A 6,289-nucleotide genomic window follows, 5' to 3' on the forward strand; every position below is an offset into this window, starting at 1 on the left:
GCTGCTGCTGAGCGCTGGTCCCTACATCTGGCAGAGGGATGAGTCAGACGCAGGCTGGCTTGAACATCTGCAAAGCAAGATGTGGAGCTGGCGATCTGCCCTGGAGACCTTTGGAGGAAGCAGAGCAGAGAGACACATCAAACCCAAATGCTTTCATGTCTCTCCAGATCTGTCGTCTCTGCTTCTGCCATCCACAGCTCTTCCATAGGCAGCAGTGCCACAGCATAAGCAAAGAGTTATTTTCATTGTTTCCAGACCAGTGGTTAGCAATGGTGCCGATATACATACTGTGCACTTGTTCCTATAGACTGCCTCCCAACACCCAGTGAGAGGCTCATTGGGATTCACCGCCACAGCCCAAGCTTGTCCAAGAGAACGACCTTAGACAAATTCCAGAGGATGCTTCATGGCAGGGCGGTCCTCCACATGTACAGGAGCTCCCCGTCAGTCACTGCAGGAGAGAAAAACTACGTTCCTGGAGGGGAATTGAAGGGTCGTTTTGCTTACAACCCATAATGATTCAGTTCTCGGTTTCAACACCTTCTTAGAGGGCGATTAGAGGTATCAAAGCAGCTCTGGCAGCACAGCTGAAACTTCCTTTGTTGTAACCAGTCTTCCGTAGTCTTTACCTAAAGACGCAATGTGAGTAAAAGCTTGATTTCTTGTCTAAAGCTGCTGATCTCATATCGCTACAAGAAGTTTTGCTGGGTACCTGCCTGTGCCCAGCAAGAGGGTTCCCGTTCAGAACTGATGCCCAAGCTGTGCTCCCCATGGAGGTCTCTGGGCCAGATTTGGTGTTGATGTAAACCACTAAGTCCATAGAAATCAAAAAATGGGGTGGTTGTATGCACACCGATTGCTGCAGATGTGGCTGGGCCTGGAAAGACAAGACCCAGCTAACACAGTCCTTTCCAACACTTTGTTTGACACCCATCTGTTAGCTGCTTTTCCTGCTACGCTACTTCTGTGGTGAGTTCTGTGGTACTCCCGAATGCTGACTTGTTGCAACTTCACTAGCATCCATTTTCAACCTCACCGATACCTCCGCTTGTTGCTACTGCGTTTGGCTAGGGAGATATTCAAATCCTATTCCTTCCAGAGCAGTCAACAGAAATTAAAAGTAATTTATTTCTAAATCCTGCTAAGAATGGGATACCAGGTTACACTGACACATGGGTCTAGAAATAAAGCAGAGCCTCATGGGGAGCTGAGCAACTGTCCAGACTTTAGTAGGACTGAGTTATTGTTCCAGTTCTTTCACTGAATTGCTCTGTGCCTTGGAGTAAATTAATTAATATATTTTTTCCTTATCTATAAAATGGGAATGGTCGTATTTAGATACTTCAGGGAAGTTTCAAGGCTTAATTAGTTAATGCTAGTGCCTTGTCAGCTCTCATTACCATGGTATCTCAGTGTTTATTGCTTTGAAATTGTAAAATGTTACTTACATGCTGAACGTTGTTATTCTAGGTGAGATGGAGAGACTTAATCCAGTTTCTCTGTAAATACCGAAGGCAGGGAGTTGACATTCCTAGTAATGGCTTCGATATGAGGTCTGGCCTACTTGAAGAAAAGTTTCTTTGACGTATAACAAAATTTATTTGTTTCTAGACCCCTAGTGTAGCTGCTCTTGAACTAGTTTAAGCTGCACTTTTACTGGTTTACTTAATTCAGTAAATATAATTGAACTCGTGCAGCGTAAACACAATTTAAATTGGTTTAGACACATCTTTGGTTCCAGTGTAAGGAAAAGAGCTAGGGTCACTTCCTCTGGCCTAAATAATACAGCCAGGTCTCAATCAGAGCAAGGTCCGTGAAAGAACGATACCAGTGGCCTGAGCTTCCTGGATTTAGTATTAGATGTGTCTACAAAGCATTATGCTGAGAGAAAGGGAGAACCAGGGGTTCTAAGGAGACAGCAGCACCCCGTATCGCTACTTGTACAGCTCAGCGCACTCTGTGCACTGCAGCATGTCTAATGGAAATAGCTGCACCGCCTTGCAGCCCCTCTGCCCCCATTAACAGTGTGGTGCTTGGCTGTGTCAGAGCCCAGGAAGGACCATTTCTGGGCTGGCTACAAAGCTGAGGTACAGAGATGTGCTGCCAGTGCCTTGAAAGAATGAATCAGAATCCCTGGATTAGCAGGGAGAAGGGTTGGCTGATTTATTCTTTCTTCTGCACTTTAAAGCTTTCAAGTTTTGGGTTTCCACATCCAGCCTTCCTGGTTCACCCTCACATCTAAGCCTCATTTTGCTGCTGGGAAGAGAGGGACATATGCTGGCAGGTCTGCCTGTCCACCTCAGCCCCCAAGATGCCGTCTGCCCTGCTAGACCATGGCATCAAAAAAATCAACCACTTGAAGTTAATGTTCTATGTAATCACCTAGATAAACAGTTCAATTTGCAAAAGTACTTGGCACCCAACCATCCTGCTTGTTATCTGGATGGTCATCTTTCCTTTGCCTGTTCCCAGGGGCCACTCCCAGCGATATGCAGACAAAATGGGGTAATTTTGCTGGCAGCTGTGGGGGTGACCCCACTTTATGCTCTGGGTGAGGGAAGAATCTGCCCCTGAGCCCCAAAAGGCAGCAGCAAGGCTTTGATTTATACATCTAGACAAAGCCCCACAGGGAACTGCTGTATGGAAATAAAAAACATTATGCTTTACAATTAGAGAGGGAAAAAGACTTGGAGGGTTAAAATATGAAGTGGTCAAGCTATTAACCTTCTCATTTAGAGGCAATGGTCACTAAATTATGGGGCATGTCTCCTTCCTCCTCCTCCAAAGAATGGGCCTTTGAAGATGATACTGATCCATTATGTGAACAAGCAATAATGCGTAATTAATCCTGCTCTGAAAATATGATCAAATACCGGCAGTGAGTCACAGCTGAGCCTGAGGGGGTTAAGGAACTTAAATCAGAGCGCCAGCATGTCAGGCAAATAGCAAATCCTCCCACTGCCTCCTGTCACCCCGAACACCCAGCTAGGCCTGTGTCCCTCGGTGACATGAAGCATGCAAACGTGTGGACTCCATGGGGAAAAGCTGGGTTCGTGCAAGCTCCTGTAAGCTGGGCTGGCTCTGTACAGGAGGAGAGGCCTCTGAGAGAGACCCAGGAGAGGATGGGAAGTGCATCCAGAGTCTGCCATGTTCCCTCCGAGTCCCTGTTGAGGTGCAGCAGCGTGCTGGTGGGGCAGGTGTGCATTTGGAGAGGAAGCAGGACAGAATTTCCAGAGATCCTGTCTTTCAAGAAGTAATATTGTATATAGGTTCTAGCCAGTCCTCATGGTTAAAAATCCCCTGGCATTGTTTGGGCACGTGTATTCCGGGGACAATGCAACCTGAGCCATTGCATTTTGCTGCTCTTAAAGCAATTCCAGACAGCTTCAGCTGTAGGAGAAATTAATCTTCCCCTTCCCCAGTGAAATGTGCCCTGCTGTGCACAGTCTATGCTAGAGGCAGCTGGACTGCTGGGAGGCAGAAACACGGCTTGTTAGTACATACTCCAGAGACGCTTCTGGATGGAACATGTTTTGTACATTTGATTAGCAGTCAGAGTGGACATGGCAAAGTCTCTGGGGGCAAGACAGGTCCAGCAGCCCACAGTTGCCATGGGAAGTGGCAGCACACAGCTGTGATGTCCTGAGACATGTAGACAGGACATACCACCTTATCCAGGTCCACTTGGCTTCCAGCGCCTGCTCTCCACCAGACACACTGCTTGGGCACATGTGTTCTCTGTGGAGCAATAAGATGGGAGAAAATCCTCACCAGTGTGAGGGAGACATGGCAGAGAAGCAGTCTCTTGCCCACCATGGCAGGGAGATTTATGGTAGAGAGTTCACACACCACAAGATCAGGTCCATCCTGCTCCTCCTCTGGGCAGAACTCTACAAAGATCAGGGGAAAAATCCACCCTTCTTTTTGCAGAGTATCATCTGTCAAGAAATGTTGCCTAGCTGCCAGCCATGATTCACGTTTAAGTGAACTGCTCTTTGATCTAGGGGCTGTGAAGAGGCAGGAGCTGGCCAGGTGGTTTTTGGGTGCACTTATTGATCCATGCCCTGCTCAGGCACTGCCTGCCAAAAGCCTGCATGTGTTGGGAGTGAAGTGGGATGGGGAGCGCGTCTACACTGCACGTGTAGAGCAGTGGTGAAGAGGCAGCAGTGTAGGCTTCAGCACGAACTGGACCAGCCCACTCAAGAATGAATCTGGTTTATCAGTGACAAATATCCTCACTCCTGCCATTACCCCTTCTGGCAAGCTAGCAGCTAGTGTGGGTGTGCTTGGCCTTGCCACAGTCACTCTCATTTGGCTGGGTGGGCTCACCAGACTTCAGTGGTCTCCGGTCTCCACTGGCCTAAAGGCACAAGGAGCAACGCTCTGCAGGCAACACTGTGCTCTGCTACTTTTAAGTGGGAATGATGCCAATGGAGGATAAAGCATTGCTCATTGCAAACACCTGAGGAGCTGATTTTTGTGGGACCTATTCGAAGAGCTTTTTGGTTGGGATGATAATATGTGCAATCTCTTGGGTGTTCTCTTGTTTAAGCTTCTCAGCAGCCACTGCATCTCCCAGGAGTGAGCACTCTTCCCAGCTCCTCTCCTCCATGAGTCCATCAGCTGGTCTGCTGGCATGTAACATCCAGCTTTAGCTTGTGCTCTCCTATCAGCCCTGTGGCTGCAAGAAACAGGTTGCCTGTGAGCTCTAGACCAAGGCGACTACCTAAATGATTTCTGGTTTTGTGTTCCCAGCTTTCTAAGGCCTCAGAAAGGGGCCCTACATAAGGCCACTGTTTCCTGGGGAGTCTCTTTGCTTAGAGAGGCCAAACTTCACTACTTTTGCTTTCCTTTTCCTCCTCTCTCTTTCTGATGTAAATAGAGTCTTTAAAGACCCATCGCAACTCTACTCTCACCTTTCCAAAGCAAGTGCTTTTCTCAACTGATTTTTCTTTCCCATTGTCCTGAAGTAGCATGATAGGAGTTAAGTTGAAAGCAAAAACAAGCAAAAATTCCTTTAGCAAAACATTCGGGAACCATTACAACAGTGATATTAAATATAAACCAAACTGTCAGTCAAAATTCCCCTGCAGTCTTCCCAGCCCCGACTTTGAAGACCATGCTGGGAAAGATTAACAAACAGAAAGAAAAGTGAAGATGACTTGAAATAAAAGAGAAACCAGCCAAACTTATTCCTTTGATCCAGCTGAGAAAAAAATACAGGAGGGAAAGAACTAGCATAAATAGTAACCTTTTTTTGAATTTTATTTTTAATGCTATTGGCTTTAGTAATCTGCTGTTGGTACAAGTGACCACTATGCCTCAGATCATTGTCTTTGAAATGAAGATGTTAACATATAGTTGTAGTCAAATGCAATTTTATCAACAGGTCTTTGTTAAATGCCCATAGATGCTGTATGTGGAAAATTATATAGAGAGACCGCAAGAGCTATAATGAACTGCCAAATACATTACTATTTGCTACAAGATCTGCTTAACTGCGTGTTACAGACTGCATACATTAATAGCCATGCTGTGGAGTTATTGCCTGTGTTGATAGCCAGTGTGGTTAGGATAGGCAAGAAATTCCCACAATGTTTTTAACATGACGAGGCCTGTGTGTGCATAAGCACATATATGTGTGTAAGTACACATGTAGTCTATATAGACTGCCCCTTTTTAACCTTTCCGTTTAGGAAATGGCATGGAAACCTCAAAGCTGCTGAGCAAGGACATATCTAGCAGCTCAGGCCAACCATTTGGCCCTTCATCTGAAGTGGCATGAGAGAGGGCAGGGTTTGGGGAGGAACATTTTACTTGCTGGCTATACCCAGAAGGCTGCTAGTAGCTCAGGTTGATGACTGTCAGCCTGTTACCTCTATTCCTGACATCCCCATGTCGGTGATCAATGCCCAGTGAAAAACAGTTCCCAGAAAAAGAAGTCTGTGAGCAGTTGCTGGGGAGGGGTCACTTGAAGTCACTGGTCACTTGCCGACTTAGTGACTCATTGTACTGTTTCAAATTAACTGTTATGCCCTGATTGCAAAGGAGGAATGAGGGGCAGGATAGCATATTTTTGGAATACCCAGTATAATTCCCAGTCTTGGAATGGGTGTCCTTCATGCCAGGCTACACCACTGGCCTTCTCTGCCCCGAATTTCCTCCCACCTGTGGGGTGTGGGACACAGAGGAAGGCAAAACTTCTCTGCAGCCCCAAGATTCAGTCAGAGTATTTTAAGCACTCTGCATCCTTTTCCTGCTGCTGGCTTCAGCAGCTGCTGTGCCCCAT

This window comes from Caloenas nicobarica, chromosome 1, assembly GCF_036013445.1.
Source record: "Caloenas nicobarica isolate bCalNic1 chromosome 1, bCalNic1.hap1, whole genome shotgun sequence".
NCBI lineage: Eukaryota > Metazoa > Chordata > Aves > Columbiformes > Columbidae > Caloenas > Caloenas nicobarica.